General features: G+C 36.9%; 1 long non-coding RNA gene across 1 annotated transcript in view; it reads left to right on the top strand.

The window, feature by feature from the left end:
- LOC143667357 (uncharacterized) overlaps positions 1-23,513 on the top strand; it is a 120,592-nt gene extending 97,079 nt beyond the window's left edge. The window contains exon 3 of the long non-coding RNA XR_013168007.1: positions 23,348-23,513. This is a non-coding gene — a long non-coding RNA (uncharacterized LOC143667357). The remainder of the gene's footprint in view (positions 1-23,347) is intronic.
- The last annotated feature ends 805 nt before the right edge of the window (positions 23,514-24,318 follow it).

Here is a 24,318-nt window from a genome sequence, read left to right as displayed (position 1 = left end):
TTAACATTTTAGAAAATTATTTTAATTATACATATAATACAATGAATACATTCTCCTTAAAAAAAATTATAACACATAGAGCTAAAGTCTCCTTTAATTGCCACAGCCAATCTAGAGCTTCCCTTCCTTGTCCCAGAGGTAGCTCTGTTTAGTGAGTTTGAAGTGTATCTTCCTAGATATTTTTCTAAACATTTGTTTTTTCTATAGAATCTATAGATTTTTGCTGTCTACATGTCTAGTGCTTGGTGCAGTCTTTCCTTTTTTTTTCATGTCATACTGTACAGGTAATTCTGAAGTTCATATTCTTTGTTTAAGAATTAGATCTCAGATTGAAATACTAGTGATCAATGAAAGGGAGCAATAAGGAGTATAGAAAAAATAGGGGAATAGGGAAAAAATAGGAAAATAGGGGAATAGGGAAAATAGGGGAATAGGGAAAATAGGGGAAAATAGGGGAATAGAATGAATGTTAAAGTATATTGGGTAGATGGAAATACTAGTGGTCAATGAGAGGGAAGGGTAAGAGGGATGATATGTATGAGTTTTTCTTTTTATTTCTTTTTCTGGAGTGATGCAAATATTCTAAAAAATGATCATGGTGATGAATATACTATGTGATAATATTGTGAGCCATTGATTGTACACCTTGTGTGGAGTGTTTGTATGTTAAGAATGTTTGTGTTTGTATGTTGTTTTGGTTTGTCAATTAAAAAAAAGAATTAGATCCCAGAGATCTAACCCCTCACCAGGAGATATTCTTAGAGAAAACAGAATGAAAAACTAATATGCATTATGGTTCCAGTAGGTGCCAGACATTGCACTAAACCATTTCTCATAAATCCCAAAGGTCCTAGAATTAAGCCAAAGCTGTATTTACCCTAAGTATAACTAGCAAATATATTCCCACCTGTAGTATATTTAACATAATTTAATAGTAGGGATCCAATATGGCGGCTTAGTGAGGTGAGGGATTTCGTTTATCCTCCAGAGCAGCTAGTAAATAGCCAAGAACACTACAGAAAAGCTTCTGGGGCCACATCAGTGACTGGGCACAAAGTGTACCTCAGCCTGGACAAGCTGGACCAGCTGTGAGCCCACCTGGAATTGTTAGTTCTCAAGCCGCAGTGGCCGGCGCCCCTTCCCCATTGGCTGGTTCCCAGAGGGGAAAGGAAAGACTTTATTAACAACAAGGGGCTGAGCTCAACCAAGCTCCAATTGTGGAATTAATTAACAAATTCTGACTACTAAAAATAGACCCCCAGCTAAGCTGAACTTGAAGTAAAAGCTGAGATTGCTGGTACTCCAGCGCAGAGGGGGCAGAGCTGACAGAAAAAGAAAAAAACGTGGGTTTTTTTTGATTGGGCAGCACAAAATACTTGAAAAGGTCTGGGCCCTGAAGGAAAGGAGGGGACACATAGGACCTGGAGATACACAGAGCAACATATCAACTTAAGCTCTTGGTTGGCAAACTTGAGGAACAGGGGTCCTGCTCTGAAAAGGATTTTTTTTCTTTCTTTTTTTGTGTCTGTGTTTCTAAGGTTGACTTTAGTACAACTCTGGATACAACTTCAAGGGTTCTCAGTCTCCAAGTGCCCCAGGCAAGGGCGGAATTAATCTTGTCTGAGAGCTTGTCTGGATGCTGTGCCCTCCCGAGGAGAGGGGAGGGGCGCAGTTCAGGTGGAATCCCTCCCTCAAGGAATTCAGACCCCAGGTTCTGGAAAACTGAAGCAATTAAAGGCAGCCTTCAACCTCTCCTCTGTCTCAACCACAGCAGGGAGAGTCTACTGAAGTTACAGGCACTGCATCACTTTATGCTGGTGGGACCTGCAGGCAGACAAGTGCCACATACTGGGAAGGATAGGAAATACACAGAGTCTAGAGGCTTCATAGGAAAGTCTTTCAACCTGCTGGGTCTCACCCTCAGAGAAAACTGACACAGGTGACTCTTTCCTCCTGAGAGGAGGCCAGTTTGGTGTGGGAAAATCTGGCTGGGGTCTATAATACCTAAGCATACCCTCCTAAGGGGCTACAAAAGGCACCATACAGTCAGGGCAAGAAACAAGAAAACAAGAACTGAAAAATTCTGATCTGTTAAAACTAAGTTAGAGGTCTAGAATAAGCTGAACTGAATGTCAAAGAATAGATAGACAACAAAGTCATCCAGCAAGAAAATCCTAGGTAAAAAAAAGTGAAAAAAATCTCCAAAATAAATTAATTAAGGAAATTGAATGTCTAGACACCAGCAAAAATAATGAATCATACTAGGAAAATTGAAGATATGACCCAGTCAAAGGAACAAAGCAACAATTCAAATGAGATACAGGAGTTGAAACAATTAATTCAGGATGTTCCAATAGACATGGAAAACCTCATCAAAAATCAAATCAGTGAATTGAGGGAGGATATAAAAAAGGCAAAGGATGAACAAAAAGAAGAAATCAAAAGTCTGAAAAAACAAATCACGGAACTTATGGGAATGAAAGGCACAGTAGAAGAGATGAAAAAATAATAGTAACCTACAATGGTAGATTTCAAGAGGCAGAAGATGGGATTAGTGAACTGGAGGATGAGACATCTGAAATCTGGAAAGCAAAAGAAAATATAGGGAAAAGAATGGAAAAATATGAGCAGGGACGCAGGGAATTGAATGATAACATGAAGCGTATGAATATACATGTTGTGGATGTCTCAGAAGAAGAGAAGGGAAAAGGAGGCAAAAAATGAGTGCAGGAAATTATCACTGAAAAATTTCCAACTCTAATGAAAGACTTAAAATTACAGATCCAGGAAGTGCAGTGAACCCCAAACAGAATAGATCCAGATAGATATACTCCAAGACACTTACTAATCAGAATGTCAGATGTCAAAGAGAAAGGGAGACTTTTGAAAGCAGCAAGAGAAAAGCAACCATCACATACAAGGGAAGCCCAATAAGACTATGCGCAGATCTCTCAGCAGAAACCATGGAGCTGAGAAGACAGTGGGATAATATATTTAAATTATTAAAAGAGAAAAACTGCCAACCAAGAATTCTATATCCAGCAAAATTGCCCGTCAAAAATGAGGGGGAAATTAAAACATTTTCAGACAAAAAAAAAAAATCACTGAGAGAATTTGTGACCAAGAGACTGGCTCTGCAAGAAATACTAAAGGAAGCACTAGAGACAGATAAGAAAAGACAGGAGAGAGAGGTCTGGAGAAGAGTGTAGAAATGAAGACTATCAGTAAAGGTAAAAAGAAGAAAAATTAGATATAACATATAAAATCCAGAAGGCAAAATGGTAGAAGAAAGTACTGCCCTTACAGTAATAACACTAAATGTTAATGGATTAAACTCCCCCAATCAAAAGACATAGACTGGCAGAATGGATTTAAAAACAAGACCTATTTATATGCTGTCTACAGGAGATGCATTTTAGACCCAAAGATAAACATAGATTGAAAGTGAAAAGATATTTCACACAAACAACAATCAGAAAAGAGCAGGAGTAGATAAATTAATATCCAACCAATTAGACTTCAAATGTAAAACAGTTAAAAGAGACAAATAAGGACACTATGTATTAATAAAAGAAATAATTCAACAAGAAAATATAACAATCATGGATGTTTGTGCACTGAGCCAGAGTGCTTCAAAATACATGAGGCAAACACTGACAAGAGAAATGGATATGTCTACTATAATACTTGGAGACAAATATAGCAATCATGGATATTTGTGCACTGAGCCAGAGTGCTTCAAAATACATGAGGCAAACACTGACAAGAGAAATGGATATGTCTACTATAATACTTGGAGACATCAATTCCCCTCTCTTATCAATGGATGGAGCATCTAGACAGAGGATCAATAAAGAAACAGAGAATTTGAATAATGCAATAAATGAACCAGACTTAACAGACATTTATAGAACATTGCACCCCACAACAATAGGATACACCTTTTCTTGGGTCCTCATGGATTGTTCTCAGGGATGGACCATATGCTGGTTCACAGAGCAGGTCTCAATAAATTTAAAAAGATCAAAATAATGCAAAAACACTTTTCTTACATCATAAAGGAATGAAGTTGGAAATCAATAATAGGCAGAGGGCCAGAAAGTTCACAGTTGTATGGAGGCTCAACAACACACTCTTGGGCAGCCAGTGGGTCAAGGAGGAAATTTCAGGAGAGATCAGTAAATGTCTTGAGGCAAGTGAAAATGAAAACACAGCATAACGAGATTTATGGGATGCAACAAAGGCAGTGCTAAGAGGGAAATTTATTGTCCTAAATGCTTATATCAAAAATAAGAAAGAGCAAAAATTGAGGAGTTAAGTTTTCACTTAAAAGAACTAGAGAAAGAACAGCAAACTAATCCCAAAGCAAGCAAAAGGAGGGAGATAACAAAGATTAGAGTAGAAATAAGTGAAACTGAGAACATGAAAACAATTGAGAAAATCAAAGAACCCAGAAGTTGGTTCTATGAGAAAATAAGATTGATGGAACCTTAATAAGGATGACAAAAAGAAGAAGAGAGAGGGTGCAAATAAATAAAATCAGAAATGGAAGAGGAGACATAACCACTGACCCCGCAGAAATAAAGGAGGTAATGAGAGGATACTATGAACAACTTTATGGTAATAAACTAGACAACATAGATGAAATGGACATCATGCCTTTCCTAGAAAGAGAAGAAATAGATGACCCCAACAAACCAATCACAAGTAAAGAAATTGAAACAGTCATTAAGAAGCTCCCCAAAAAGAAAAGTCCAGGACCAGATGGCTTCACATGTGAATTCTACCCAAGATTCAAGAAAGAATTAGTACCAAACCTGCTCAAACTCTTCAAAAAACTTGAAGAGGAGGGAAAAAACTAAATCATTCTATGAAGCCAATATCACCCTCATACCAAAGCCAGACAAAGATACTACAAGAAAAGAAAATTACAGACCAATCTCTCTAATGAATATAGATGCAAAAATCCTCAACAAAATTCTTGCTAATTGAATCCAGCAGCACATTAAAAAAATTATACACCATGACCAAGTAGGATTCATCCTAGATATGCAAGTTTGATTCAACATAAGAAAATCAATTACTGTAATGCACCATATCAACAAATAAAAGCAGAAAAACCACATGATCATCTCGATTGATGCAGAAAGGCATTTGACAAAATTCACATCCTTTCCTGGTGAAAACACTTCAAAGGATAGGAATAGAAGGGAACTTCGTCAACATGATAAAGAGAATATATGAAAATCCCACAGCTAACATCATCCTCAGTGGGGAAAAACTGAAATCTTTCCCCCTAAGATCAGAAATAACACAAGGATGTTCACTGTCACCATTGTTATCCAACATTGTGTTGGAAGTTCTAACCAGAGCAATTAGACAAGAAAAAGAAATATAAGGCATCAAAATTGGAAAAGAAGAAGTAAAACTCTTACTGTTTGCAGATGATATGATACTGCTATATGTCAAAAAACCTGAAAAATCCACAGCAAAACTACTAGAGCTAATAAGTGAGTACAGAAAAGTGGCAGATTACAAGATCAACACTAAAAAGTCTGTAGTGTTTCTCTACACTAGTAACGAGCAGTCTGAGGGGGAAAAATTCATTTACAGTTGCAATAAAAAATTTAGAAATAAATTTAACTAAGGGTACAAAAGACCTATACAAAGAAAACTACATGAAATTGCTAAAAGAAATCATAGAAGACCTAAATAAATGGAAGGGCATACCATGTTCATGGATTGGAAGACTAAATATAGTTAAGATGTCAATTCTACCTAAATTAATTTATAGATTCAATGCAATACCAATTAAAATCCCCAAAACTTACTTTTCAGAAATAGAAAAACCAATAACCAAATTTATCTGGAAAGGCATGGTGCCCCGAATAGCTAAAAATATCCTGAGAAAGAAAAATGAAGTCAAAGGTCTCATACTACCTGACTTTAAGGCATATTATGAAGCTACAGTGGTCAAAACAGCATGATACTGGCATAAAGGTAGATATAATGACCAATGGAATTAAATAGAGTGTTCCGATATAGACCCTCTCATCTATGGACAATTGATCTTTGATAAGGCAGTCAACCCAACTCACCTGGGACAGAACAGTTTCTTCAATAAATGGTGCTTAGAGAACTGGATATCCACATGCAAAAGAATGAAAGAGGATCCACATCTCACACCCTATACAAAAATTAACTCAAAATAGATCACAGACCTAAACATTAGATGTAAGACCATAAAACTTTTAGAAGAAAATGTAGGGAAATATCTTATACATCTTATAATAGGAGGCGGTTTCCTTGATCTTACACCCAAACCATAAGCATTGAGGAAAGAAATAGATAAATGGGAACTCCTCAAAATTAAACACTTTTGTGCATTAAAGAACTTTGTGAGAAAGTAAAAAGACAGCCTACACAATCAGAAGCAATATTTGGAAATGATGTATCAGATAAGTGTCTAGTATCCAGAATATATAAAGAGATTGTTCAACTCAACAACAGAAAGACAAACAACCCAATTACAGAATGGGCAAAAGACATGAACAGACACTTCTCAGAAGAGGAAATACAAATGTCTAAAACGCACATGAAAAGATGATCAACTTTCCTGGCTATTAGGGAAATGCAAATCAACCCACAATGAGATATCATCTCACACCCACCAGAATGGCCATTATCAATAAAACAGACAACGACAAGTGCTGGAAAGGATGTGGAGAGAGAGGCACACTTATCCACTGTTGGTGGGAATGTAAAATGGTACAACTGCTGTGGAAAGCAGTTTGGCAGTTCCTCAGGAAGCTAAGTATAGAATTGCCATATTATTCAGCAATACCATTGCTAGGTATCTATTCAGAGGACATGAGGGCAAGGACACATCTGCACACCAATGTTTATAGCAGCATTATTTACAATTGTCATGAGATGGAAACAGCCCAAATGTCCATCAACATAACAGTGGGTAAACAAGCTGTGGTATATACATATGATGGAATATTATGCAGCTGTAAAACAGAATAAAGTCATGAAGCATATAACAATGTTACATGGACCTTAAGGACATTATGCTGAATGAGATTAGCCAGAAACAGAAGAACAAATACAATATGATCTCACTGATATGAACTAACATTAATGAGTTAGCTTGAGAATTTCAATTAAGAACAGAGGCCATCAGGAGATAGAAATAGAGTAGATTTTGGGTAATTGGAGCTGAAGGGATACAGATTGTACAACAGAACTGACTGTAAAAATTCAGAAATGGATAGCACAACACTACCTAATTGTAGCACAATAATGTTAATGCACTGAATGAAGCTGAATGTGAGACTGATAGAGGGAGGAGGGCTGGGGGCATAAATGAAACCAGAAGAAAAGATAGGTGATTGATTTGAATAGCGAATAAAAAAGTATTTGCTAAGTCCCCTTGGGGGAATGGTGAGAAAGGGGAAAAATTCAACTTCCCCATTTGGAGAGTTCCTGATATTCTTGGAAGCAGTGGGGACAACCAAATCAATAGACAAAGCCCTCAATCTTGGGTTTTGTTCATATGAAACTTATGCCTGCAAAGGACAGGCTAAGCTTACTTAAAATTAGGCCTAAGAGTCACCCCCAGAGAAGCTCTTTTGTTGCTCAGATGTGACCTATCTCTCTCTCAGCCAACATGGCAGGCAAACTCACCATCCTCCCCCTCTCTATGTGGGACATGACTCCCAGGGATGTAAACCTCTCTGGCAACAAGGGACAGAAATCCTAGAATGAGCTGGGACTCAGTATCAAGGGATTGAAAAAAACTTCTCAACCAAAAGGCAGAAGAGAGAAAGAGACAAAATAAAGTGTCAGTGGCTGAGAGATTTCAGAGTTGAGAGGTTATCCTGGAGGTTATTCTTGTGCATTTTATAGATATCCCCTTTTTGTTAAAGGTGTATCAGAGAGGCTAGAGGGAAGTGTTTGAAACTGTAGAGGTGTGTTCCAGTAGCCATATTTCTTGAAGATGAATGTTCAAATGTTTAATATTAAAAATGTGAAAAATAATTTAGTACTATGAAAAATAATATTTTTCATAGGCTCTATGAAAAATAATATTTTGCAAATATAAAATTGGCTTATTTCATTTCCACTGCTACCTTATGACTCATTTCCTAGATAAGTAAACTGAGGCACAGATGGAATAAGTCATAGAGTTAGAAATGGTAAAGCCAGGATTAGAACCCATGCAGTCTGTCTCCAGAGTCCATGCTCTCTTCCCTAAAGACTCCCTATAGTCTCTGGGGACAATTTTAAGGTAACTGACAAACCTGCAGGTGGATAAACATTCTTTCATGTTCCTATTTTTATACCCTAGCTAGTGTGGTTTGATAAGCATGGGCTAAACATTTATTATCTCATTTAATCTTCAAAACTTCATCCTGTCAGCACATATTTATTGGGCGTCTGGTATGAACCAGGAACTGGGCATACACTGGTGAGCAGTACATTTCCCCTGCCTTGGCAGACTTAGTGGGGAAGGCAGCCAGGTAAACCATTCTGATGTGGTGCCATCAGTCTCATGATGGGGATTAGCATGGCAGGTGGTGGGCAGCATTATGGCAGCAAAGAAGAGGGGCACCTAACCCAGACCGGTGGGATCATGGAAGGCTTCTAGGAGAGAGAGAGGAGCAAGAGACACCTGAAGGATGACCAGGAGCTATTTAGACAAAGCTAGGCTGTGAAAAATGGTCTCCCAAGGGAATGACAAAGGTCCAGAGGTGGCTAAGAAAACACCACAATGGAGAGTCACTAATTCTGTTTTTACAAACAACCCACCCTAGAGGTTAATGATTATTAATTAATTTGTCTATTATTCCCACTAGACAGAAATGGAAACTGAGGCTCTGAGAGGGTAAGCAAGGTGCCAAGTATTAGTGTCATACAGCAAATAAGTAGCAGAGTCAGGCTGTAAATCTAGATCTAATTCCTTCCACCCCACTTTATTCTGCTTCTTCCAGAACCAGAAGCTTTGTGTCTCCTGGTGCCCAGACTTTAGGCAACAGTAATCCCAATATCTGGTAATAGCTGGGGTCAAAAGGTGCCTCTGAGGGTCCCTCGCACTCTGTTCTTTCTGAACCTAATTGCTGTGGACTTTCAGTGTGAAGCACTGTATTGGCTGTGCTCAGTAGCCAGATACAAGACGACTGAGTGCTGTGCACCCTCTGGTCAGGCTTAGCCGATGACTTGTGCCCCTGGTGAAGGTCCTACCTGTGTCCTACCGCTGTTCCCTGACCTCACACCTTTAGACATGCTCCACAAGTCAACATGTTTAACATCTTTTCCAGCTTCTTTAACAAGCCACTGGTCTCCTCTCACCCCATGTTCTCCTGTGGCTAACAAGGGGTACTGTAGGATTGTCAGACAGTTTTCTCTGTTCTTTGGATTTGTATTTAACTGGCACAATGCAATAAAGCTGCCAAATGTAATCAGGTCATCCCAGGCTGAATTAATAAAAGCATAGGACCCCGCACTAGGAAGGCGGACTTAGGTCAGCCTTCACCAGCCGAGAACATTGAGTTCTGGGAGGAAAACAGCCAAAAGGCAGTAAGTTCAGAGGAGACTGTCCAGAAGAAAGGCTGAGAGCCAAAATGTATGAGTAACATTGAAAGAACTGGGGTTGTCTGGCCTGAAGCAGAGATGACTCAGGGGGAGATCACTCCCAAACAAGGCTGCAAGCTACTGCATGGGGAAGTTTCAGGAACTGTGGCTTGCTGTCACTCTAGAATCCATTTCTCTGCTGACAGCTGGGCTGTGACAGTCCTGTATCTCCACTAAGTTTCCTCTCTTATTCTCATGAGTAGCTCTTCTAACTTTCCCCTTTCTTCTCACCATCCCTTCTCCCATTTTCAAGGGTGAAGAAAATGAGTAAATTGAGACCAATAAGAAAAAGTTCTCTGCATCATCAACTAATTAATATCTGAATCCATTTTTTCTTCCTTCCTTCGGGTCGTGTGGAAAAGAGTTTTGACTCCTTCCAAGGTTAATTCCTCCATCTGGGCTTTGGAGCCCATCTGTGAACATGGCTGCTATTCCTTCAACATCTCCCACTCTGCCGGATGACTCTCATGCTATCACCACAGATTCCCTCCCATGCAACTAATGTCTACACTTTTTCTCTCTTCCCAATTTCACACATAAACCTTGAAACCATATTGTAGTATGCCAATGCTGATTAAGCTATTAAAGACTAGTAGATTGAATCATATGAAATTACCAACTTTTTTTTTTGGTAACAGCTTTAGTGAGATATGTAATCCACACATATAAAGTGTATAATCCCATGTTTTTCAGTATACTCACAGAGTTGTGCAACCATCACTACAATCAATTTTAGAACATTTTCATCACCCCAGAAAGAAATCCATACCCTTTAGTATCACCCCCAATCTTCCTATTCCCTTCAGCCCTAGGCAACCATCAATCCACTTTCTGTCTCCATAGATTTCCTATTCTGGGCATTTCATATATTGAATCATACAATATGTGGTTCCTTGTGACTGGCTTCTTTCACTTAGTATAATGGTTTCAGAATTCATCCATTTCATAGCATGTATCAATATTTTATTCCTTTTATGGCTGAATAATATTTCATTATGTGTGTGTATGTATGGCACAAATTATTTATCCATTCATTAGTAGATGGCAATTTAGATTGTTTCACCTTTTTGGCTACTATGAATAATACTGCTATGAATATTTGTGCACAATTTTTTTTGTAGACATATTTTCATTTCTCGTGGGTTTATAACTGGGAGTGGAATTACTGAGAAATATGGTAACTTTATGATTACCCCTTTGAAGAACTACCAGATTATTTCCAAAGTGACTGCATCATTTACATTCCCACTGTCAGTGTATAAAGATTCCAATTTCCCTGTATACTCATCAAAACTTATATGTCTTTTTTTTTTTTTTTTTGCCTGGGCAGGCTCCAGGAATCGAAGCTGGGTCTCTGGCATGGCAGGTGAGAATTCTGCCACTGAGCCACCATTGCACCACCCAAAACTTATGTCCTTCTAAAAATATTTTTATTGAGATATCTTGATGCACCATACAGTCCATCCCAAGTATACAATTTGTGGCTCACAATATCATCACTTAGTTATGTATTCATCACCATGATCATTTCTAGAACATTTACATCACTCCAGAAAAAGAAATAAAAAGACAAAAGAAAAACCCATATGTCCTTAGCCCTTCCTCTCATTTACCCCCTAATATTACAACCTACCCAATTTTTTTCAGCCTTTATCCCCCATATTATTTATTTATTTTTTATCCTTATTTTTTTTACTCATCTGTCTATATCCTGGATAAAGGGAGCATCAGTCACAAAGTTTTCACAATCACATGGCAATATTGTAAAAGCTATATAGTTATACAATCTTCTTTCAAGAATCAAGGCTACTGGAATACAGTTCAACAGTTTCAGGTATTTCCTTCTAGCTAGTTTAATACACTAAAAACTAAAAAAAGGATACCTATATAATGCATAAGAACACCTCCAGAAAAACCTTTCAACTCTATTTGAAATATCTCAACCACTGAAAATTTATTTTGCCTCATTTCTCTCTTCCCCTTTTTGGCCAAGAAAGTTTTCTCAATCCCCTGATGCTGGGTCCTGGCTCATCCCTGGGAGTCATGTCCCATGTTGCCAGGGAGATTTACACCCCTGGAAATCGTGTCCCATATAGTGGGGGAGAGCAGTGAGTTCACCTGCCAAATTGGCTTTGAGAGAGAGGCTATATCTAGGCAATAAAAGAGGTTCTCTGCCGGCATAATTGTAAGTGGGCTTAGCTTCTTTGCAGGAAAAAGTCTCACAGGGGCAAGCCCCAAGATGGAGAAAACAGCCTATTGAATTGGTTGTCCCCAATTCTTGTAAGAATATCAAGAATTCCCCAGATGGGGAAATTGAATATTTTCTCCTTTCTCCACAATCCCTCAAAGGCACTTTGCAAATACATTTTTATTCTCTGTCCAAATTACTCTGCGATGTTCAGGGCACCACACCAACCCGTACAAACCAACACAATCTCACTCCCTATTCAAATTTCCACGTAATTAAGGTGTTCAAATGAACTGACCATACAAGTTAAATTAGATAGTGTGCTACCAAAAATATAAACTCTACACCAAATAAACATTTCTTCCTTTGGACTCGCAGAGGAATTGAAGTTTTAAAATATAGACCATATTATCCTTTACCTTGTATTCTAATTTACTTTAATCGTATCCAGGTCACTCATATCTCTAGTTGAAGTCTGATCACTTTTCCAACTTTTTAAGCAGTTGCTATATGGGGTAATGCTGACTATCATAGCTTCAGAGCTCTAACTCTGAGTATGAGGTGTCACACTAATACCCAGAGTTGCAGGAAATACACAAATAGCTCAGCATTTCAGAATTTAGAAATAACAGTTACAACTCTGTAATAGATGTGACTGCTGTAAGAGCTTACAGTCTGTGAACCTTTCTTTGCAAAGGCCTTAACCTGGTAATTTATGTCTCAATTTCAATTTTCCAAGTTTGTATATTATAGTTCATATGAGTGAGACATGATAATAGCTGTCTTTTCATTCTGATTTATTTCTTTCAACATACTGTCCTCAAGTTTCATTCACCTACTTGCTTGCCTCATGACTTCATTCCTTTTTGCCACTGCTCAGTAGTCCATTGTTATGTATACACACCACAGTTCTCCCTTCCATTCATCAGTCAATGTACCCTTAGGCCACTTCCATCCATTGCAAATTGCTAACATTGCTGTTATAAACACCAGTGTGCAAATGTCCATTCGTGACTCCATTCTCAGTTCCTCCAGCTATACTCCTAGTAAAGAGATGCAGGATCATATGGCAACCCCACCCCTAGCCTCCTCTGGAGCCATCTCACAGGCCACCACAGAAGCTGCACCATCCTGCTTCCCTACCAACAGTGAATAGGTACATTTCTTTCTCTCTCCACATTCTCTTGAGCACTTGTATCTCTCGGTTTATTTTTTATTATATTTTATTTTGGCATGAGCAGACTCTGGGAATTGAACCCAGGTCTCTGGCATAACAGGAAGTACTCTACCACTGAGCCGCCATTGCCCACCCTCTCTGTTTATTTCATTTATTTATTTTAGATGCATGGTCCAGGAATCAAACCTGAGTCTCTCTGCTTATTTTTAAACAGTTTTATTCACATATCATACAATCCAACTTAACTTAAAAAAAAATCATTGGTTCCCAGTATAATTACATAGCCATGTCTTCACCATCGCTATCTATATGAGGACATTTCCTTTCCTTCTGCAAAGAATCCCATACCCCTCCCCCATCCCCCATTTACTGACATTTAACTTTGGTATGCTGCCTTTGTTGCAGTCAATGGAAGCCCATTACAATGTTGCTGTTAACTATAGACCTAGTTTGCATTGACTGTATTTTTTTGTATACCATCCCAACAGCTTGCAATATCGGCATTCATTTGATTTCCCTCATGCAATAACAATCTTTTATTTATACATTTAATCACCACCGTTGTCCACTCTAGGCATCACTATGTTATACCACCTCAGTTTTTTATCTCTATCGTTCATTCTGGTGTCATACATGCCCCCAGCCCTCCTCCCTTAACCATACACTCAGTTTCGTTCAGTGTACCCACAGTGTTGTGCTGTCATCAGATAGTATGGTGCTATCTATTTCTGGATCCTTACAATCAGCCCTGTTGATCATTCTGTACTCTTTCAGCCATCAAATGCCCAATCTCTGCCTTTTTCTATCTCCTGATAACCTGTATTCTCAACTTCAACTCTCAAATTTCCATTATTAAAGTTAGCTCATATTAGCGAGACCATACAATATTTATCTTTTTTTTCTGACTAATTTCACTCAGCATAATGCCTTCAAAGTTTATCCATGTTGTCAAATGCTTCATGACTTTATTCTGTCTTACAGCTGTGTAACGTTCCATCTTATGTATATACCGTAGTTTGTTCGGCCACTCATCCATTGATGGACATTTGGGCTATTTTCATCTCTCGGTAATTGTGGATAATGCCTTTATAAATACTGGTGTACAAATGTCCATTTATGTCCTTTTCTTCAGTTCCTCTGAGCATACACCAAGTAATGGGATTACTAAATCATATGGCAATTCTATACTTAGCTTCCTGAGGAAACATAAAACTGCCTTCCAAAGCAGTTGCACCATTCTACAGTCCTACTAACAATCCACAAGTGTGCCTCTATCTTCACATTCTCTCCAGCATTTATCACTTTCTGTTTGTTTTATCATGGCCTTTCTAGTGGGTGTGATGTGATATCTTATTATGCTTTTGATTTGCATTTACCTAGTAGCCAATGAAATTGAGTATATTTTCATATGCTTTTTAGCCATTTGTATTTCCTCTTCTGAAAAGAGACTTTTGTCCAAAAGACTATGTCTTTTGTCCATTATTTTGTATTGGTTGCTTGTCTTTTTGTTGTTGAATTGTAGAATCTCTTTATATATTCTGGATTTATACACTTATCTGATATGTGGTTTTGAAATATTGTCTCCCAGTGCCTAGGCTGCCATTTTACTTCCCTGACAAAGTTCTTTGATGCACGGTGTTTAATATTGAGGCAATTCCCACTTACCTATTTCTTTTTTCATTGTTTGTGCTTTGGGTGTAAGTTCTAGGAAACCATCTCTTATCACAAGATTTATAAGATATTTCCCTACATTTTCTTATAAAAGTTTTATGGTCTTAGTTCTAATGTTTAGGTCTTTGATCCATTTTGAGTTCATTTTTGTAGGATGTGAGACGTTTCCAAACACCATTTATCAAAGTGGCTGCTCTGTCCCAGTTGAGTTGGCTTTACTGCCTTATCAAAGATCAATTGTCCATAGATGAGAGGGTCTATTTCTGAACACTCAATTCAAATCCATTGGTCAGTATATCTGTCTTTATGCCAGTACCATGATGTTTTGACCACCGTGGCTTTATAATCTGCTTTAAAATCTGGTAGTATGAGACCTCTTATCCATTTTTCTTTCTCAAGATATTTTTAGCTATTTGGAGTACCCTGCCCTCCCAAATAATTTGGTTTTTCTATTTCTACAAAATAAGTTATTGGGATTTTAATTGGTATTGCATTGAATCTATAAATCAATTTGGGTAGAATTGACATCTTAACTGTATTTAGTCTTTCAAGCCATGGACATGGCATGCCTTTCCATTTATTTAAGTCCTCCATAATTTGTTTAAGCAATTCATTGTAGTTTTCTGTGTATAGGTTTTGGTGTCCTGGATTCAATTCATTCCTAAATATTTCATTCTTCTGATTGTTATTGTAAGTGGATTTTTTTTTCCTTGATTCTTTTCCTGAGATTGCTCATTACTGGTGTATAGAAACACTACTGATTTGGGGGGTGTTGATCTTGTACTCTGCCACGTTGCTGTACTCATTTATTAGCTCTTCTAGCTTTGCTGTAGATTTTTCAGGATTTTCAACATTCAGTATCGTATCATCTGGAAACAATGAGAGTTTTACTTCTTTTCCAATTGTGGTGCTTTTTATTTCTTTTTCTTGTCTAATTGCTCCAGTTAGAACTTCCAGCACAATGTTGAGCAACAGTGGCAACAGTGAGCATCCTTGTCTTATTTCTGATCTTAGTCTTTCCCCATCGAGTATGATGTTAGCTGTGGATTTTTCATACATTACCTTTGTTATGTTGAGGAAGTTCCCTTCTATTCTACACTCTGAAGTGTTTTTGTCAACAAAGGATTTTGGTTTAGCCAAATGCCTTTTCTGCATCAATTCAGATGATCATGTGGGTTTTCCACTTTGATTTATTGATATAGTTTATTAAATTAATTGATTTTCCTGTGTTAAAACAACCTTGTATAACTGGTGTAAAACCACTTGGTCATATTGTATAATTCTTTTTTTAAAAAAAATATTTTTAGTGAGAAACATCCACATATGTACAGTCCAACTATATCATGCAATCAATGGCTCACAATATCATCACATAGTTTGTGTATTCTTCACCATGACCATTTTTAGAACATTTTCATCACCCTAGAAAAAGAAATAGAAAGGAAAAAAAAAAAGAGCTCATATATCCCATACCCCTTACCCTTTCCTCTCACTGACCCATAGTATTTCAGGCTACCCATTTTTTACCCCTTCCCCCCTCATTATTTATTTATTATTTTATCCTTATTTTGTATAATTCTTTTAATGTGCTGTTTGATTTGGTTTGCAAGTATTTTCTTGAGAATTTTTGCATATATATATATATATATTTTTTTTTTTTTTTTTTTCCCAGGGGGTCTGAAGCTTGAGTTTACTTCAGACAGACTTCAGACAATTTTATTCTTAACCAGATCCTGGTTATATACCACAGGATGACAATAGGCATGCATGCATTTCCTGAGGGAGCAAAGTTCTTATCTTTCAGTGTTCTTCCTTCGTACTTAAAATAACCATTTGGGGTTAACAAACATTCTCTTCCCCCTAGACTGTCTTACATAAATCGGATAACATAAAGCAGCTTACTGCTGCCACCACCCTAATGCCATCTACTCCCAAGTAGTTCCGCAGGTCTTATGTTAATCCTATCTCTACATTTCCCCCTTTTTATTTTATAAGTCGAGGTGACCGCGCCTGTCTTAGGTTGCCCTTAGGCTCTGAAGGGTCTTACCCATCATTGGCTGCCAGTCAAGCTCTCTGACTTTGATTCTTTGTTGTTAAACACAGCTGAGGAGGAAGCGAAGTATAAACAGCCCCAAACCTAAGATTATTTAGCTCTTGGGTAAGTGATTGTGTAATATCACCTCCCTAGGCTACATGTAAATTATTCTGAGATAATTCTAATACCCCTTTTTTGCAATTCTAAGATATCAGGACTTAGATCTGAAAGCCTTAAAAGATGCCTTTTCCCTTTTCCCATTCTATTTCAGACAGGCTATATGTTAAAAGAGGGTAATACAAAAACTGCTCTCATTCCTTTTACACTTTAAACTTTGCAAAAAATTTAAATTATACATTTGATCTCCAATATGAACCAATGTCATTTCTATATCATTTAGTCTATTATTAATTTGCTCATCAATGAGATTGTCTATGCCACAGTTCACTGGTGTTTTTCTAACAATGCTGCATCTGTATAGTGCATCTATATTTTTTAAAGAGATTGGTCTATAATTCTCTTTTCTTGTTTTATGTTTAGTAGGCTTTGGTATTAGAGTGATGTTAGCTTCATAGAATGAATTAGGTAGCTTTCACTTCTCTTCAGTATTTTTGAAGAGTTTAAGCAGGATTGGTACTAATTCTTTCTTGAATGCTTGGTAGAATCACATGTGAAGCCATCTTTTCCTGGACTTTTCTTTTTTGATAGCTTCTTTATTTTATTTTATTTTATTTTTTATCATCACTACCGACTTAAAATTTTTTTTGTGTGAAAAATAACATATATACGAAAAAAAGAAACCAATAAATTTCAAAGCACAGCACCACAACTAGTTGTAGAGTTTGGTGTGGGTTACAATTCCACAATTTTAGGTTTTTACTTCTGGCTGCTTTAAGATACTGGAGAATAAAAGAAATATCAATTTCGGGTTTGATTCTTGGTGCCTACTCATGCAGAAAAAAAAAATATATATATATCAATTTAATGATTCAGCAATCATATTCATTTGTTAAACCCTACCTTCTCTGTATAACTCCACCATCACCTTTGATCTTTCTATCCCACTCTTTTGGGGTATTTGGGCTATGGCCATTCTACCTTTTTCATATTGGAAAGGGCTGTCAATAACATGAGGTAGGGAGATGGAACTCGCTGATGTTCTGGAAAGGCTGAGCCCTCTAGGTTTCAGGATTTATCTGGTCCGGAGACCCATCTGGAGGTTGTAGGTTTCTGGAAAGTTACTCTAGTGCATGGAACCATTGCAGAATCTTATATATTGCCCTAGATGTTCTTTAGGATTGGCTGGAATGGTTTTGGTTGGGAGTTGACAAGTTATAATAGGTAACAATGTCTAACTGAAGCCTGCATAAGAGTGACCTCCAGAGTAGCCTCTCTATTCTATTTGAACACTCTCAGCCACCGATATTTTATTAGTTACACTTTTTTCCCCCTTTTGGTCAGGATGGCATTGTTGATCTCATGGTGTCAGAGCCAGACTCATCCCTGGGAGTCATCTCCCACGTTGCCAGGAAGACTTTCACCCCTGGATGTCATGTCCCACATAGTGGGGAGACAATGGTTTCACTTACAGAATTGGGCTTAGAGAGAGGTTTTTTGGTAGCTTCTTAGTGACTGATAGAATTTCCTTACTTGGGATTGGCTTGCTGAGGTCACCTAGTTCTTCTCAAGCCAATGTTAGTTGTTTATGCTTTCCTAAGAAGTTGTCAATTTCATCTACTTTGTCTAGTTTATTAACATATAGTTGCTCATAGTATCCTCTCATTATTTCCTTTATTTCTGTGGGGTCAATAGTTATATCCCCTCTCCCATTTCTAATTTTATTTATTTGCATCCTCTCTTTCTCTTTTTTCTTTATTGTCAGCCTAGCTAAGAGTCGCTCGATTTTACCTATATGTCTTTTTAATTTAATTAATCTTAGTTGGTGTAAAGTGGTATCTCATTTTGGTTTTGATTTGCATTTCCTTGATAATTTGTGATGTCAAGCATCTTTTCCTGTGCAGGCATCTTTTCAAATGGCTTACTGGTCATTTATATATCTTATTTCTAGAAATGTATATTCAGATTCTTTCCCTATTTTAATTTAAGTTATGAGTCTTTTTATTATTCAGTTTGTAAGAGTTCTTTATATTTATCTTCTAGGTACAAGTTCCTCAGTCCCTCATTAGATATATGATTTCCCAGTATTTTCTCCCATTCTGTGTATTGTCTTTTCATTTTCTTAGTAATATCCTTTGATTATTCATGTTTGTTTTTATTGTGGTAACATATATAGTATAAACTTTTCCCATTTTAACCATTTATATATACAGTTTAATGGCATTAATTAAATTTAAAACATTGTGCTACCATCAACATCATCTATAGCCAAGAATTTTTCATAAGCAGCAACTCCCTTCCCCCCTTCCCACAGTCCCTCCTGATAATACTGTAACCTACTTTCTGGCTCTATGAATTCGCTTATTCTGTATTTCACATAAATGGAATCATGCAATATTTGTCCTTTGTGTCTGGCTTATTTCACTTAGTATAACAATTTCAAGGTTCATCCATGCTGTAGCGTATATCAGAATTTCATTCCATTTCATGCCTGAATCATATCCCATTATATGCCACCTTTTGCTTGTCCATTCATGTGTCAATGGACATGTTCTAGTTTGCTGGCTGTTGGAATGCAGTATACCAGAAAGAGAATGGCTTTCAAAAAGGGGAATTTAATAAGTTGCTGGTTTACAGTTCTTAGGCTGAGAAAATGTCCCAATTAAAGCAAGTTTATAGAAATGTCCAATCAAAGGCATCTGTACAAAGATACATTGGTTCAAGAAGGCCGATGAAGTTCAGGATCTCTCAAGTGAGAAGACATATGGCGAACAGGGTCAGGGTTTCTCTCTCATCTGGAAAGGTATGTGGCGAACACAGCATTATCTGCTAGCTTTCTCTCCTGGCTTCTTTTCATGAAGCTCCCCGGGAGGCATTTTCCTTCTTTGTTTCCAAAGATCGCTGGCTGGTGGGCTCTTTGCTTCTCGTGGTTATGTCATTCTGCTCTCTCAGAAATCTCTCTCATTCTCCAAAATGTTGTCTCTTTTATAGGACTTCAGAAACTAATCAAGACCCACCCAAATGGGTGGAGACACGCCTCCAGCTAATCCAGTTTAGCAACCACTGTTGATTAAATCACATCTCCAGGGAGATGATCTAATTACAGTTTCCAACATATAGTGCTGAATAGGGATTAGAAGAAATGGCTGTCTTTACAAAATGGGATTAGGATTAAAACATGGCTTTTCTAGGGTACATACATCCTTTCAAACCAGCACAGGACACTTGGGTTGTTTCTGCCTTTTGGATGTTGAGAATGATGCTGCTACAAACACTGATGTGCAAATATGGGGGGTGGGGGGGCGGGGGCGGGCGGTCCCTGTTTTCAGTTATTCTGTTTATATACACAGGAGTGGAATTTCCAGGTCATATAGTAATTCCAATTCTATGTCTAATTTTTTGAGGAACCACCAAACTGTTTTCCACCGTGGTTGTACCATTTCATATTTCCACCAGCAAAACATGAGGATTCCAATTTTCTCCATGTCCTCACCAACACTTATTTTCCACTTTTTGAATAATACCCATCTTAGTGGGTCTCATTATGGTTTGATTTTCATTTCCCATATGTCTAATGATGTTAAGCATCTTTATGTACTTAGTAGCCATTTGTAAATCTTCTTTGGAGAAATGTCTGTTAAGTTTTTCACCCATTTTAAAATTTGGTTGCTTGTCTTTTTGCTGTTGAGTTGCATATATTCTTTTTATATTCCGGATACTAAACCCATAACATATATGTGATTGCAAATATTTTCTACCATTTTGTGGGTTGTCTTTTTTGCTTTCTCGGTAATGACAAAGTTTTTAATTTTGATGAAGTTCAATGTATCTATTTTCTCTTTTGTTGCTTGTGTTCTTGGTGTCACATTTGATAATACATTGTAAAATAAAAGTTCCTAAAGATGTTCCCCTATGTTATCATCTAAAAGTTTTATTGTTTTAGATCCTACATTTAGATCATTATCCACTTTGAGTTGATTTTTGTATGCTGTTTAGTAGGGGTCCACTATCATTACTTAGTAGGCGGATATACAATTTTCCCAGCACCATTTGATGAAATAGTGTCCTGTGAAGCACAAGGGCTTTACATTTTCATGAATTTAAAAAAGGAACTTCTTTATGTTGCTTGTGGTTTTAGTGTCACACCTAAGAAACTTGCCAAATTTGAAGACATGAAGGTTTAATCCTATGTCTTCTTGTAAGAAGTTTATAATTTTGGCTCTTACATTTAGGTCTTTGATCCATTTTGAGTTCATTTTTGTACATGGTGTGAGATTTATACCCAACTTCATTCTTTTGCATGTGCCTATACAACTGTCCTAGCACCATTTGTTGAAGAGACTATTCTGTCCCCCATTGAGTGAATTTGGCACCCCTGTTGAAAATCAATTAGCCATAAATGTGAGGGTTTACATCTGGATTCCCAGTTCTATTCCATTGATCTTTATGTATATCCTTATGCCAGTACCAAACTGTCTTACTGTTGCTTTGTAGTAAGTTTTGAAATTGAGAGTTGTGTGCCCTCCAATTTGTTCTTTTTCAAGGTTGTTTAAGCTATTCTGGGTCCTTTTTTGTGTTTTCATATAAATTTTAAGATTAACTAGTCAACTTCTACAAAGAAGCCAGCTGGGATTCTGGTAGGGAATACACTGATTCTGTAGATCAATTTGGAGAGTGTTGCTATCTATTGGGGATTGAATCTTGTCCTCCACTAAAGGTATGGTCAGATCCAAATATCCCTGAGCCTATGGATGTGAACTCATTTGTAAATAACAGGACCTTTGAAGACGTTTCTAGTAAGTTGTGCCCAAACTGATTGAGGGTGGACCTTAATCCAATATGGCTGAAGACCTTTTAAACAAAGGAAGTTGGACACAGAGAAAGAAAGAGAAGCCAGAAGCTGGAGGTCAACCAAATCTAGAAGAGAAAGGAGAAGATGCTGCCATGTGCATTGCCAAGTGACAGAAAAGCTAAGGAACCCCAAAGATTGCTGACCAGCCAAAAGATACCAAGCCTGAGAGGAAGCAAACCTTCTAGTCACCGAAACTGTGTCAGTAAATTCCTACTGTTAAACTGACCAATTGTATAGTATTTGTTTTAGCACCAGCCAGGAAACTAAAACACCATCTCAACAATGTTAATTCTGATTAGTAATATTAATAATATAATATATTATTATAATATTAATACAAATATTGAGTCATCTGAGCATGGGATGTCTATATTTGCTATATGCTCTTCTATGAAATTGTCTTTTTGCAGATCTATAACAGTAGCATATTGGCATTTAGTATGGTTCAACTTAATATAGGGGGAAAAAGACTTTTTTTCTACAAAAAGTCATAATATTGATTCACAAACCAGAATCCAGCAACACCTTAAAGTCATAATGCACCACAACTGGTTAGCAATGACGATGTTGATTTCTTCTGGAGAGGACTGTGGGGAGGGATTTGAGGGGAGCTTCTAGTGTGCAATTGCACGTGTGACCTCTTTTGTAGTAGTTTAATCAATTGTGTACTTTTTTGAATGCATGTTATATATCCATGCATAAGTAAATACATTTTTTTTAAAGCTCACTACCACAAGTGGTATTATTCCAGGAACGCAATATTAACGAGTAATGCTTGTATAATAGAACTTACTATAACCAGGCACATTCAAAGGGTCGTGTATGTACATTTCAAACCAACCCTCTGAGTTAGGTGTTGTTGTTAACTCTGTTTTACAGAGGAGGCAACAAAGGCCCAGAGATATTAAGGAACCACCAAAGTCACGCAGATAATAAGTGGCAGAGTGAGAATTTGAATGGAGATGGTTTGGCCTCTTAACTTCTATGTTATACAGACTCTCTATCGATATTAGAGAATCTCAATACTGGTTAGAGAATAGCTCGGGTGGGCCATAGTGTCTCAGCAGGCAGAGTTCTCATGCCATGCTGAAGACCGGGGTTCTATTCCTGGTGCCTGCCCATGCGAAAAAAAAAAAAGAATAGCTACACGAACTTCTGTAGAGACTAAGGGGGGCATTTAACAAAATTCACCATCCATTACTGACACAATAAAAACATGTTTAAGCTAGAGTGCACAGGTGGTTCAGTGATAGAATGCTTGCCTTTCATGTGGGAGATCCGGGTTCGATTCCAGGACTATACACCCCCCCAAAAAAAGTTTGAGTTAAAAAATAACATTGTGTTTAGTACTGAACACTAGAAGCATTTCCATTGATCTATATGTATATGAAATAATATTGCAACTATTATTTAACATTAGTCTAGATACACCAAGATAAAAATAATATCAGAAAATAATATTGGAACTATTATTTAACATTTCTCTAGATATACCATGATAAAAATAATTTTAATAATTACAATGTAGAGACAATATGATCATTATTTGTAGGCAATGTGACTGCATATCTGGACAACCCAAGACAATCAGTAGAAAATTATTATAAACAATTAAGTTAGCAAGAGTTAATTGTAACACAGAGTTAAATCAATTGAATTTTTCTATTTCAGAAAAAGCTAGAAAACAAAACGAAAGAAAAGATTGCAATTAAAAGAGCAAACAACAACCATAATAGAACATCAGCAACAAGAAAAATGAAGAAATATGAAAAAAGAAACAAATGAAAATACATATCTGGTTCTTCAATAGGAAGACAATAGTGTAAAGATGCATATTCTACCTAAGTTAATCTTTGCTTTTACTTTTATCCCAATAAAAATATGTTATGGGTTATTTTGGGAGTAGATTCACTGAGTCTAAAGTTCAAATGGAAAAATAAATAAGTGAGACTAGCCAAGAAATTTCTGAAAAAGGAAAGAAATAAGGAAGGATTAACACTAGCATGTATTGAAGCACAGTATAAAGCTACACTTATGAAAATGTTGGGTACTGGTACATCAACAATAAGGCAGATTAATGAAACATTTGAATCTAGAAATAGACACAAATACATTTGGGAAACTAGTATAAGGTAAAGCCAATATTTCAAATCAGAGAGGAAATAAAATTGCACAGAACAGTAATTGATACTGGGTTAATTGGCTAGCCATTTGAAAAACATAAATTAAATCTGGATGTCTATTTCCTGACACCAAATAAATTCCAAATGAACAAACAGTTAAAATGTAAACAAATGAATTAGGAAAAAAAAGAAAACATGGAAATATACATACATAAAATTGTGAATTGGAGAAAGTCTTTGTAAGCAAGATACAAAACACAGACACACAAAAAGAAAATTTGGCAACATAAAATTTAAAATAGCAGCACAGTATAAAAATACCACATACTAAATAAAAAGGTAGGGAATAAGCTAGAAAAAGTTTTACAATCCAGACTATAGACAATGAACCAATTTCCTTAACATACACAGAGCTAATAAATAAAAAAAAGGAAAAAGATGAATAGCTTAAAATGTAGACAAATATGAAGATGCAGCTCACAAAAAAGAAACACAAATTGCTTATATATGCATACAAAG

This window comes from Tamandua tetradactyla, chromosome 23, assembly GCF_023851605.1.
Source record: "Tamandua tetradactyla isolate mTamTet1 chromosome 23, mTamTet1.pri, whole genome shotgun sequence".
NCBI lineage: Eukaryota > Metazoa > Chordata > Mammalia > Pilosa > Myrmecophagidae > Tamandua > Tamandua tetradactyla.
Note: the sequence above shows the minus strand (reverse complement) of the source record. Positions and strands in the feature narration are given on the sequence as shown.